The sequence below is a fragment of the Neovison vison genome, chromosome 11 (assembly GCF_020171115.1).
Source record: "Neovison vison isolate M4711 chromosome 11, ASM_NN_V1, whole genome shotgun sequence".
Lineage (NCBI taxonomy): Eukaryota > Metazoa > Chordata > Mammalia > Carnivora > Mustelidae > Neogale > Neogale vison.
This window is the reverse complement of record NC_058101.1, coordinates 58,711,058-58,725,778: the sequence shown is the minus strand read 5'-3', so window position 1 is coordinate 58,725,778 and position 14,721 is coordinate 58,711,058.

Sequence of the window (14,721 nt, the reverse complement as noted above, 5' to 3'; positions counted from 1 at the left end):
TTCTTCCCACTGGGAAGATTTTCCATTACCACTGTCCTCAGGGATATCACAGAAATTCACAGTAGCGCTAGAGCTGTTCGTTTTTGAGGGGCGCTGGCACATTGTGCAGAACCATCTGTAAATCAAGCCTGAGTCTTCTCTTCCTCTGTTAACTGATTATAGAGGCTTCCCCATGAGGTTATAGATGCAGACTGGGAGAAAGAAGACAGTGTGACAGGAACAGGGACCTTGGGCATTTGGGTCACTTGTTCAAGTCATTTACTTGTGTCCCTCAGGACCAACTATGGCCCAATCATATATATTCCACCCCCTTTTGATGATGGAGTGCTGCTGTGTACTCCCAATATTATGATATGGTGGGTCAGATCATACACAGTTTGTGATGGGCAGCCCAGGCTGCAAAATAACTTAGTGGCCTGTGGTTAAGCATTTAATCTTTATTTTTATTAATGGTCCAGTAGCAAGCCGAGAGCTATTTCTCAAAGGAAGCATAGTTATATACAGAAGATGGAAGGGTTTTGCTCCAAAATTCTAAGGCTGATGCCATGATTCACCTCATAAGGGCCTACAGAACTCTTCAGACTGCATCCCTGTCTGCTACTGATACTCCAAACACCGTTGAATCTGCTGGATCATAGGGTTCACATGGCAGAGTTGCTTGCATTCTGGACCTATTGCAGAACCTTTTTCTTGTTCTGAGTCTCACTCAAAACTGGCATCATTCAGGTAGAATCTGTCCATGATTGATGACCACTTTAAATAACAATTCATACTATTCTGTTCAAAGGCTGGGTAATTATTACTAAAATACTGAAATGTTTAAAACACCTCTGAGAAGATTAATAAACAACAATGAAAAAATCCATTTTGTCTTTATAAAAGTAGAGAGGCAGAGAGTGACATATGACCATTTTCAATAACACAGAATGTGAGGAGTGATTTTCTGCATCTTTAAAATTTATATGGAGAGCCTGAATTTCTGGAAAGATACGTACCACCCACTGGCAGATATTATCTGTCATTAAGCCACTTTTTATTTTGTCTTCCATTCAGGAACTATGAACATGTCTGAGTTCTTTATGCTTAAAAGCAGTATATGTGCCATTATTTCAAGCATATTAAAATACATAGAAAAAGTGGAAGACATAAACAAAAGGAGCTATTTGTGGTTGTCATTAGTTATATATTTGATTATCATTATTTTTAGAAAAGTTACATTGTACATCTTTGTACTTGTTAAATTTTCAAATTTTATACAGAATGAAATTTACTTTCTTAAAATGTAAAGAAAGTAGTAATAAAAACAGTTATGTTTAATTTTAGTGTCATAACATAATAATTAAAAACATGCACATTTTAAACTAGAAGAAAATATCCCATATATTAATACTAGTCATATCTGCATAATAAAAATAAGAATGGTTTTGTTTTTCCTTTTTTTGCATGTCATAAAGAACCTTATGATTTTTAATTATAGAAAGAAATGAAAAATTTAAATAGAAAGAATGTATTTAATAAAAAATTTTGTGAAAACCTACTGTGACAGGATTTCTGTAACAATAGACATGAACAAGGCATGGTACCTTATGCCAGGAGTTTTCATTCTCATGAACTAATGTTTTATTAATTGTCCAAATAAAAAATAAGGGATTAGAGGAATCACTTCTCACTGGTGGAGAACACTTGTATGATGAGCTCTTTGCTCAGTAAGAATTGGCTTAGAATACTACTTGGCTTGCTAAACATATCCTGCTGGGAAACATGGCAAAGTTCTAAAAGTGTGATCTAAAAAGTCAGAACTGTATTTGAGTTTCCCCATTTACTCCAGGTTTGCTATATAAACTCAAGAATTAAATTGTCCAGACCCCAGTGTCCCTATTTTTACAATGTGGAGACTAATTTTGAACTGGTTGTCATTGTGAATCAAGTGAAGTATGAGAAAGTGTATATCACAATGACTGTGTAGGGGTCTCTGATGCATGGGAATTTCTTCTCTTTTTGCTTTTACTTCAGGATTTTTTAAAAAGATTTTTATCCAGGGGCACCTGGGTGGCTCAGTGGGTTAGGCCGCTGCCTTCGGCTCGGGTCATGATCTCAGGGTCCTGGGATTGGGTCCCGCGTCGGGCTCTCTGCTCAGCAGGAAGCCTGCTTCCCTTCCTCTCTCTCTCTGCCTGCCTCTCTGCCTACTTGTGATCTCTCTCTCTCTGTGTCAAATAAATAAATATTTAAAAAGATTTTTATCCAAAAGATGTGTGAAAAGAAGGGACACATGCATCCCAATGTTCATAGCAGCAATGTCCACAATAGCCAAACTGTGGAAGGAGCTGAGATGTCCTTCAATAGATGAATGGATAAAGAAGATGTGGTTCATATATACAATGGAATGTTACTCAACTATCAGGAAGGATGTATACCTACCATTTACATCGCATCGATGTGGTTGGAACTGGAGGGTATTAAGCTATGTGAAATAAGTCAATCAGAGAAAGACAATTTTTATATGTGTTTACTCATATGTGGAATATAAGAAATAGCACAGAGGATCACAGAGGAAGGGAGGGAAACCTGAATGAGAAGAGATTGGAGAGAGAGACAAACCCTGAGAGACTGTTGACTCTGGGAAAGAAACTGAGGATTACATAAAGGAGAGGGTAAGAGAAGGGGGTAATGGGGTATTGGGTATTAAGGAAGACACATGATGTGATGAGCACTGGGTGTTATATGCAACTAATGAATTGTTGAACACTACAACATGTACCAATCATGTACTATTGGCTGTTCGAATTTAATTTTTTTTTAAAAAAGAAAGAAAAAATAAAGATTTTTATTTATTTGAGAAAGAGAGAACATGAGTTGGGGGGAGGGGCAAAGGGAAAGGGAGAGGGACAAGGGATTGTTTCCAGATGACAGTCTTTGTATCATACTGGCTTAATTCTGTGAAGCATGCCTGGATTCTGTTGACATGAATACATCTGATACAGAGGAAACTTGGTGGTCTTAGTTGATTGTCTTATGGAGAAAATAAGGCCAGCCTTATTTTCTTACTTATGGAGAAAGTAAGACCAGCCTTGTAAGTCTTCTTGGCATGAATTTCCCAATGCACCTGTTTTCCCACAGTGTAGGACCAGGAAGCTTTTATCAATGTTTCATTTTGCTTTTGAAGGATCTCTGGATAATTGATAAAGGGTAATTGATAAAGAAAATTTACTCTCTGCTATTGATCTACTGAGGATTTAATAGGAAGCCCAGATGAGTAAATAGTAATAGGATTATAATGCAAGCATTCACAGCTGCTTCTACATGATGCTGTAGATGCTCAGAAGAAGAAACATGTAATTCCATCAAGGGAAGGCAGGAAAGGATTTCCACAGGAATTCAGAAATAGAAGTGTTTTACTTTGGGGAGGATATAAGTCTATCATACTTAAAGTTATTTTTCTTACCTCTTTCTCTCTCTCCCTTCCTTCTTTTCCTTCCTTTATTGCTTGTCTTCTACCTTCCAACAAATACTTATTGAGTGTCTATATCAATAAAATGTACGTACATTCAAATATTGCATGGAGCATATATTCATAAAAATTTTTAACTGGATTTCTTTCTTGCTTGCTTGCTTGTTAATGCTGGCAACCCTATATGTAAGGAATATTAGGAAATGAAATTACAGAGACAGACAAGGTTAATAACATTTTATAAATCATCCTAAGATGTTTGACTGTCTTGCAGCCTATAATAGGGGGCAATTGAGGTATGTTATTCAAGAAAACAACAAGACCAGATTAGACATTTGTAAAGATAATTCTGGTCACAGTAGGATAAATGTATAAGACAAAGGTGCAACCAAAGACAGCAGGACCAGATGGACACCTGACTTAGCAATAGAAGTATGTTGGAGAGATGGAATGAACATAACCACTTGGGAAAGATTCAGAAGAGATTGAGTGTGGGAGGTGAGAGAAAAGAGGAACTTCAGAGTGGCATCTCTGTCTGCCTTGAATGACCAGGTCAACAATTCTGCCCTTCTGCAAGTTTATGTTTTCAGGAGGTTGAGATGATGAAAGACATATATTTTTGCATCCATTTTATTACATGTAAGCTGTTAGAAACTAGGAATCTTCCCGAAGTCGTCCACTTTCGACCTTGCTCTTAAACAAGATTGATTCCTCATTCTAATATCCTTAATCTCATGTAATTGTAGCATGGAAAGGAGAAGCTAGACTGAAATTGTTCTTTGCAGAGACAACTATTTTACTGAAGTCTGCTTCTCTTCTATCTCTTCTAGTCTTGCATGGGAAGATCACCATCTCTAAAAATTCAGTGAATTTTTGACACACACACACACACACACACACACTCCAAATATTTCTGAGCACCTGTGTGAGTCCCTAGATATTCAAAATTGAATGTTCGGTCACCTAATCTCATATCTCAGCTGAGAGATTTTCTTTGACATTTCATAGGTCTTCAGCCCAATGTGTTCAAATTTATGCTTGTATGAGATATCAGCCTTGAAGGTGAAATCCTCAGACACGGAGCTTTTATTGTGCGCTGTGAATGAAGTACGAAAGTCAGAACTTGCTAAAAACAAGTCTTATTTGATCTGCTCTCATGGATATATGAGAAGCAAGTGAAATTTAAAACATCAGGAGAATGCAGATGGATGTTGCTAAAAAATGGTTTTTCACCATGCCTTAGAGTTTGCAGTGTCTTAAATATATTAATGTGTCGCTCTCAAATCTTGTTTGCTAATAATTTAATTGCAAAAACAAAGTCTCAAAGAAAACAATATACACAAACAGTGTGTGTGTATGTGTGAGTGTGTGTGAGTGTACACATATAACACTGAGGCTTTCAAATGGACTACTGCAACTGTGTAAAGAAAAGAAACAATCATAAACAGATATGTAGATGATTTAAAAGCAGTGCGTTGTGATGAGGTGAGGGTCCTTGAGATGTTTTGAGAGAGAGAGAGAGCTATTATTAGAACAACAATATTTGAAAATAATTGACTTATGACTCTGCAGCAAGCTAGAAGAGGAATAGGAGGGGCAGAACACTGTGTAACAATTCAAGGTAAAATGGAACATTAGCAAAGGGATTAAGATACAGTAGGCATGATACCAGTAGTATAATTCCACATCTGGGAAGGAGCGATAAAACTCTCATTTATTAGCAGAGGAAATAGATGGTCTGGCTGAGAGCAATAGAAAGGTCTTATTTTATGTGTTGTTGGGGGAAAGGAGATGGCAAAGCAAAGAAATGAACATTTATGGAGCTCATACTGTGCATTATCAGGTATGCTAAGAACATATATTAACTCATACATGTAACTCATTGAAACCTCTTAAACAACCGCATCCTTCAAGGACAGGTTTTATCATTTATACAGATGGAGAGACTGAGGTTTATAAGGATTAAGGAATTTTGTACTTTTCACAAATAAGTGAAAAAAATGAGACTTGAATTTGGATCTTTGTCTCCAAAGTTCATGCTTTTTCTATTTCACCAAACTGCTGACTGTGATTTATATTGGGACACTAACTATATCACTATAGGAAAATTAATATCATTGCTTTTTCTCTTACAAAGCATTTTCTACCCTGGCTCTCTGAAGGCTCAAGAAAAACATTTTTATTCTATTGTTGTTATGATCTTCCATTTGGGATAATGGGTTAGTGACTTAACCAAGGTCACCAATATGCCAAACTTTTCTGTAGTCTGTATATTTCTTCTTATCATCAGAGAAGAGTTTCATTCCATTTAAAAAAAAAATCTTATTTATTTATTTATTTATTTAGCTCTGATAGCCAACATTAGTTTTTGATGTAGTGTCAATGATTCATTAATTTCATATAACACCTAGTTCTCATTTTGGATTAGGGCTTCAAATCTACAGAAACAATCCAGAAACCTCACACCAGACATTGCTGTAGTCAATGCAAACTGTTCTGGGATCAAGTTTATTTAGAAGGAATGCTGAATACTATGTTTTACAGGTAAAGAATATTGTCATCAGTATTAGAGAGAGCCTATTACATGTTCTGGGTTTTGCTTTATGTTTTATGTTTATTTTTTTATTTAAATTAAATTTATTTAACATATAGTGTATTACTAGTTTCAGAGGTAGAACTTAGTGGTTTGTTTTTTAACTTAATTTTATCTGCTATCTTAATTTTAGAAATTAAAAGCCATTTATATCTCATATAATTTCAAGGTCATAAAATTTGTATAGTTGATACAAGGGTCTGTATAATATATTCAAAATCAACACCTATTATTATAAATAAAGCTTTATTAAAACAAAGTTACCAGAGCACTGGGTGTTATACACAAACAATGAATCATGGCACACTACATCAAAAACTAACGATGTACTATATGGTGACTAACGTAACATAATAAAAAAAGTAGCTACTCACATCTATTAATTTATTATTGTCTATCACTGTTTTTGTGATACATGGCAGAGTTGAGTAGTTGGGACAAAGGCATTATGACCTACAAAGTTCAAAATATTTACTATCTGATTCTTTTTAGTAAATGTTTGTGGACTCCTGGTCTGTGACGACAACTGGAGATACTTGAAACTTACATTTTTTTTCTTTCTTTCCTCCTTTCTTTCTTTTTTTTTTTTTGAAAGATTTATTTATTTATTTGGGAGAGAGAGAACTTGAGCTGGGGAGAGCAGCAAAGGGAGAGGGAGAAGGAGGTAGAGAATCCTCAAGCAGACTCTCCAGTGAGTGCATAGCTAGGACAGGGCTTAATCCCAGGACCCTGAGATCATGACCTGAGCCAAAACTGAGAGGTCAATGTTTGGCCAGCATCCTATCAATCTTACATTTCTAATTAGGGTTCTATAAATGGGACTTCGTCCTATTTCAAGAGAAATTATAAAACTCCTGCTACTGATATCTGAATTTGCTTGGGCATTTCTTCATCCCTAAACACTTATTTACTTCCACAAGAAACTTATTATTTTTCTTTTAAAGAAGTAGAAACATTTTTTTAAAATTCTCACCAAAATACCATGATGAACTTATTTTCTCCACTTTGGAAAGGAAACATATTTAGGCATAGAGACAGTATTCATTAAAAAAAGAAAAAATATGGGTGCCTATCATAGTGTCAAGTGCTAGTTATATCATAGAGATGAGAAGGGATCAGAGGAGACAAGATTTCTGAGGTAATCAAAACAATAGGAAACTGGCCTAAAAATACATACATGGGCTAATGGAACAGAATTGAGAGCCTAGAGATAAGCCCTCACATGTGTAGTCAACTGGAGTTTGACAAAGGAGTCAAGAACACTCACTGGGAAAAGGATAGTCTCCTCAGTAAGTGGTGTCAGTAAAACTGGACAAGAGAAGAATGAAATTCAACCCCTTCTTATACCATTCACAAAAATTAACTCAAAATGAATTAAAGGCTTAAATATGATTTGAAATAGTAAAATTCCCAGAAGAAAACATAAGGAAAGTCTCCTTGACATTGGTCTTGGCATTTATTTTTTGGATATGACATCAAAAGCACAAGCAAGAAAAGAAAAGAATAAATCAGTGGACTATATCAAATTTAAAGTTTTTGTACAGAAAAAGAAATAATGAACAAAATGAAAAAGTAAACTACGAATGGGAAAAAATATTTGCAAATCATCTATCTGGTAAAGTGTTAATATCCAAATACCTATATTAAAAAAAAAAAAAAACAAAAACTCGTGCAACTCAGTAGCAAAACACTGATTTGATTTTCAAAATGGGCAGAAGACCTGAATAAATATTTCTTTTTTTAAAAGATTTTATTTATTTATTTGAGAGAAAGATAGAGATTACAAGTAAGCAGATGGAGGGAGAGGGAGAAGCAGGCTCCCTGCTGAGCAAGGAGTCGGATGCGGGGCTCTATCCCGTGACCCTGAGACCATGACCTGAGCTGAAGGTAGAGGCTTAACCCACTGAGCCACCCAGGCGCCCCTCCAAAGCTCTCTTTCCATGATACTTGTGTTTTGCAAACTCAGGAATGTGCAGTCCCCTTCTCACACTTCCAAGAAGCCAAAAATATGCAAAGATGCAGAGTAGCATGGCTTCAATTTTAATAGACAGTGTATGATTTTAAACAAAATTTTACATTAAATAAGCCTGGGCATTTTAAGAAGGAGAATGCCAAATTCAAATAAGTATTTAAGATAAAACAAAAGACTTTAAATAAATTAATCCTTGCAGTGCCTAAGTTTCTAGGAATGGACTATTCTCTCTGGAATACTCTTACTCACAGTAAGAAGAAAAGAGAAAAAGAATCAAGTCTTTGGGGAAAATGTGCACAGAGGGTAACCTCATAACAGCTAAGATTTAAACAGAGAGAAGAAAAAGAGATAAAAGTTTGAAGAAGAGAACCCTCAGATGCAAACTTGAAAATGACTTTCACGAGTGTCCTCGGTCAACCTGCCACTGGGATGCCTAATTAAGACATCTGCTAAAGAGTTACCAATTGATGGTGGTCTCACTGTCACACCATTTTAATTGACATGCTGTGATTTCATTCCAGATTAACTTCATAAGTGGTCCTCCTAATAGAAAGATCACTTAAATTAAAAGTGGGCTGTAAATGGGGATTTGTGATGTTAATAGGCCAGTATAACTTCTGTGTCATTTACATACATTTCCATTTTTCCCAATGAATGTTTGCATATATTGGAGGATGCACTGAAGGCTTCACATGGGCAACATTAGTATGGTAATAAGCATGCAACTGGCACAGTGTCCAAAGAGTCATTTCTCTGACCTCCCTTCAGCACTAATTTTGGAGCTGTCTTTGAGCTTCCAGCACTAATAACTTAAAAGACATATTCCAGAAAAACATGAGTTAGGCCTATTTACCCAATGCAATAAGTGTTTGGAAGACTGAACTGAAGCACAGAGCCTTTATAACAATTGAAGAGTTGCTTAGTACTTGAACAATGGAGTACATCATTGATGCTAAAAAAAAACCTCCCCAAATATTGATTTGATGTGTTAGATCATTGGTATTCCTCGATATGGTAGCCCAATCTAGAAAAGTCTGCCATTCCAGGAGGTTAGGGCAGAGGCCAACTTGTATAAGCCTCAGAATAGAGTTTGCAAGGAAGGAGTGCCAGAATTGAAATCTACCAGACCAGAGACGAACTGTAGCTCTGCCATCTAGAATCTTCATCACTTCGAGTCCTTGTTCTGCATCTGTACATTTGGGATAAGAACACATACCTTAGGTTTGTAGTGAAGATTGAGATAATAAGTGGAAAAGCACTTGTAGGTAAAGTTTAAAAATTGAGGATAAAATTTAGTCTGCTGGTAGCGAAAGCAAAGAATGAGACACTGAACTATTTAGTTTTCCTTTACTGGTTCTGGGACTGTCTTTAGTGTTAGAACCACATATGGAAGAATGACAATTTTGGTGGGATTTCCAATACGTATTTTAAAAATTGGAGTTGAACAAATGAAGTGCAATGATATAACTGATGCTCCACTTCATGTTATCTTTCATGTTACTTGGGCATAATATTTTGTAATGGCAGATTGGAAGTCCCTGAGAAGCTAGAGTTGAAATGCTTGAATTGAGTCCATAGCAATGGGATGGATGGTTCTTTTGCATGGTTTCATTAACCATTATTTCTTTCTTAGAGCAGAAAGACCAAAATTTCCCTCATTTTCTTTCTATAATAATTGGACTTTTTCTTTGTCACATCACTTCAGTTCCTGTATCCTGCTCACCATATCAAATACTGACATAAATCCCTCTAACATATCTCAGAAGAACCAACTCTAAAGGAATGAGCAATACTTTATACAGCAATACTCCTCTGATTTTGCAGCTTGCCATTCAGCATCAAGTCAATGTGCCTTGGGCAAAGGATTTCAGATCCACTTTTTGTGATTATTTTAAACCACAAAATGAAATAGGGACATAAGAAAAAGGCTCTGTTGTGTCACAAGATTCAAAAAACCTGTCATAGAAGCTTCATGAGTAAGCAGCAGCATCCTATAAAATTTATATCTGATAGACTGACACCTTGGTCAAGGTCAAGGATGGGGAAGACACAACGGTAGACAATATCTACCAGTAATTTGCTCATAGACAGTGGGAATAAGCAATGGGAATGTTCCCAGGCTTCCAAATGTTCACAGATAATAGGGAAGATTGGTAGGGACAGAAAGGACCGCCAGGGGACAGAATATCACCAGAATGTAGGTATATAAGGACATTTCATCAGATAACCCCAAGTAAGGCTGAAACATGGAGAGAAAGACAAAACCTAGGACATATCCATGCCTGTGCTCTCTACTCATGTAAAACAAGAGAATCCCCTTTTCACTTCAACTAGTCCATGTTAGGGTATTGAACACTGGAAATAAAAGCCAATTAAGGCTCTAAAAGAAGAGGAAAATAGATGTGCAAACAAAGGAATGCTGTAAAAAATCAAGTGTTAGCAAAGGATATAAGGCCAATGAGCTGACAAGAGATTTGGCCATATTCTGACAAGGGAATAGAAATTTGATCAATTTTTCTAGTTTTTCTTTTTTGAATTTTGTTCTCATAATGTCTTTTAAAAACCCTAATTATTTTGGGGCAGATGTCACAATACTTAACATCAAATCCTTCCTCCAGTATGTGACAAGTATCTGCCTCCCTGCCTATTGCACCATGCAGGGCTCTTCACTCCCAAATTCTTGTAAACTGATGTGAGAAAAATTTGAGAGAAACAAATTTGAGAAGCAATATGACATTATGGAAAGGATATTGGGTTTTTAATTAGGGTCTAAGATTGGAATAAATATTTGGGGGTATTTAGTTTATTGTTCTGGGCCTTAGTTTTCCAATATGAACATCGTAATGAGAAGAGTAATTATCTTTATTCATGTAGTTTTCATGTAGGTTAAATAGTGTACTGTAAAATGTATACCATCCAGCACTGAGAATAATAGGTTCTCAGTTAACGATTTATTTCTTATTTTCAGACAAAGTTCATAACAATATTCATGGTATTCAGAGGAGATAGTGAAACTATTCAACCCCTATTCCAAAGTCAAGGCAGAACATTTCCCAGGAGCAAGAAAGGAGTGAAGCTATTCATTTATATTTTGTTGAGTGTGTGTGAGACACATTTTGGAAAGCAGTTTCAGAGTCATTGTTGCACCCTGTACGTTAAATCTGAGTGCTGTTTGGAATATTTTCTTCTTGGGAACTTCCTGTAGTTTTGTACAGTCCTACCGGACAAGAGGGGGCAGGGAACCAGATGCTTAAGACTAACTTAAAAGAAGAACTCTAATCTTAATCAGTCAATGAGAGCCTTCTAGATATTCTGTACACATTAATTTTATTTCTAAATGACACACACAGTAGAACCAGTTTTTATTAATATTTCCACATATAAAAGAGAAATGCAAGTCTTGAGAAGTTAAGGAATTTGCTGAGGACACACAGTAAAAGTGAAACTAAGGTCATTATGATTGCAAAGTGTATTTTTCCCTTTCCATTCTGCATGCCATGAGAATTGATGTATTATGGGGGTTAACGAGTGAAGAATGGACTGTCCGCATTATTAAATCCAGGCCAAGAGTCTTATCAACAGTCACACCTTGAGAAAACCAAAGGCTGAAGTGTTATTTGTCCTTTCTTATACTTTAGATGAGGGTACTGGTGCAGAAAAAAAGGGGGTTGGGCTGAGGGAGTAACTTGATTGTCAAGGGGGAAACAGTGGCTCACAGCTCTGGAACCTGAGTACCAGGACATTCATTTCCAGGCTCTGCTGGAACTTGGCTACCAGCTTTGCCAGGCCCAGGAGATGTGTCAATGAGCCATTTACATGACCCTTTACAAAGTTAAGCCTATTATTTGGCCCTTGGTGTAGGCTTTTTAAAAAGTCCTTGGCATATAGCTGTCCAGTTTTCCCAGCACCATTTATTGAAGAGAAGGTCTTTTTTCCACTGTATATTTTTTTCCATTTTGTCGAAGATTATTTGCCCATAGAGTTGAGGGTCCATACCTGGGCTCTCTACTCTGTTCCATTGGTCTATGTGTCTGTTTTTATGCCAGTACCATGCTGTCTTGGTGATCACAGCTTTGTAGTAAAGCTTGAAATCAGATAACGTGATACCCCAAGTTTTATTTTTGTTTTTCAACATTTCCTTAGTGATTCGGGGTCTCTTCTGATTCCATACAAATTTTAGGATTATTTGCTCCAGCTCTTTGAAGAATACTGGTGGAATTTTGATCAGAATAGCATTGAAAGTATAGATTGCTCTAGGAAGTATAGACATTTTAACAATGTTTATTCTTCTGATCCAAGAGCATGGAATGGTCTTCCATCTTTTTGTGTCTTCTTCAATTTCTTTCATGAGTGTTCTGTAGTTCCTCGAGTACAGATCCTTTACCTCTTTGGTTAGGTTTATTCCCAGGTATCTTAGGGTTCTTGGTGCTATAGTAAATGGAATCGATTCTCTAATTTCCCTTTCTGTATTTTCATTGTTAGTGTATAAGAAAGCCACTGATTTCTGTACATTGACTTTGTATCCTGCCACGTTACTGAATTGCTGTATGAGTTCTAGTAGTTTCGGGGTGGAGTCTTTTGGGTTTTCCATATAAAGAATCTGTCATCTGTGAAGAGAGAGAGTTTGACTTCTTCATTGCTAATTTGGATACCTTTTATTGCTCTTTGTTGTCTGATTGCTGTTGCTAGGACTTCTAATAACTATGTTGAAAAAGAGTGCTGAAAGTGGGCATCCTTGTTGTGTTTCTGATCTCAATGGGAAGGCTGCAAGTTTTTTCCCATTGAGGATGATATTTGCTGTGGGTCTTTCATAGACAGATTTTATGAAGTTCAGGAATGTTCCCTCTATCCTATACTTTGAAACGTTTTAATCAGAAACGGATGCTGGATTTTGTCAAATGCTTTTTCTGCATCAATTGAGAGGCCATGTGGTTCTTCTCTCTTCTCTTATTGATTTGTCCTATCACATTGATTGATTTGTGAATGTTGAACCATCCTTGTAGCCCAGGAATAAATCCCACCTGGTCATGGTAGATAATCTTTTTAATGTGCTGTTGGATCCTGTTTGCTAGGATCTTGTTGAGAATCTTAGCATCCATATTCATCAGTTTTATTGATCTGAAATTCTCCTTTTTGGTGTGGTCTTTGCCTGGTTTGGGGATCAGGGTAATGCTGGCTTCATAGAAAGAGTCTGGAAGTTTTCCTTCTGCTTCAATTTTTTGAAACAGCTATATGTAGAAGAATGAAACTCGACCATTCTCTTACACCATACACAAAGATAAACTCAAAATGGATAAAAGACCTCAGTGTGACACAGGAATCCATCAGAATCCTAGAGGAGAACATAGGCAGTAACCTCTTCGATATCAGCCACAGCAACTTCTTTCAAGATATGTCTCCAAAGGCAAAGGAAACAAAAGTGTAAATAAACTTTTGTGACTTCATCAAAATCAAAAGCTTCTGCACAGCAAAGGAAACAGTCAACAAAACAAAGAGGCAACCCACGGATTGGGAGAAGATATTTGCAAATGACAGTACAGACAAAGGTTGATATCCAGGATCTATAAAGAACTCCTCAAACTTAACACACACAAAACAGATAATCATATCAAAAAATGGGCAGAAGATATGAACAGACACTTCTCCAATGAAGACATACAAATGGCTATCAGACACATGAAAAAATGTTCATCATCACTGGCCCTCGGGGAGATTCAAATTAAAAGCACATTGAGATATCACCTTACACCAGTTAGAATGGCCAAAATTAGCAAGACAGTAAACAACATGTGTTGGAGGGGATGTGGAGAAAGGGAAACCCTCTTACACTATTGGTGGGAATGCAAGTTGGTGCAGCCTCTTTGGAGAACAGTGTGGAGATTCCTCAAGAAATTAAAAGTAGAGCTTCCCTATGACCCTGCAATTGCACTACTGGGTATTTACCCCAAAGATACAGTTGTAGTGAAAAGAAGGGCCATCTGTACCCCAATGTTTATAGTAGCAATGGCCACGGTCATCAAACTGTGGAAAGAACCAAGATGCTCTTCAATGGACGAATGGATAAGGAAGATGTGGTCCATATATACTATGGAGTATTATGCCTCCATCAGAAAGGATGAGTACCCAACTTTTGTAGCAACATGGACGGGGCTGGAAGAGATTATGCTGAGTGAAATAAGTCAAGCAGAGAGAGTCAATTATCATATGGTTTTACTTATTTGTGGAGCATAACAAATAGCATGGAGGACAAGGGGAGTTAGAGAGGAGAAGGGAGTTGAGGGAAATTGGAAGGGGAAGTGTACCATGAGAGACTATGGACTCTGAAGAACAATCTGACGGGTTTGAAGGGGCGGGGGGTGGGAGGTTGGGGGAACCAGATGGTGGGTATTAGAGAGGGCATGGATTGCATGGAGGACTGGGTGTGGTACAAAAATAATGAATACTGTTATGCTGAAAATAAATAAATAAATAAATAAATAAATAATAAATAAATAAGTCCTTTACAGACACAGTAGGAATAAAACTGTACATGGCATATGCCTGAGGCATTCTTAAAAATGAAAAGGTGAAGTCAGACAGAAAGTAGTGGGTTTTGCATAGAAAAACACCGAGTATTAAAGGGGCATGTTCAGTCTCATCCTCTAACTAGGGTTTTCCCCAAAATAGGTGGAGTTCTGAACCACCGGCACTGGATAGAAGGTACCAATT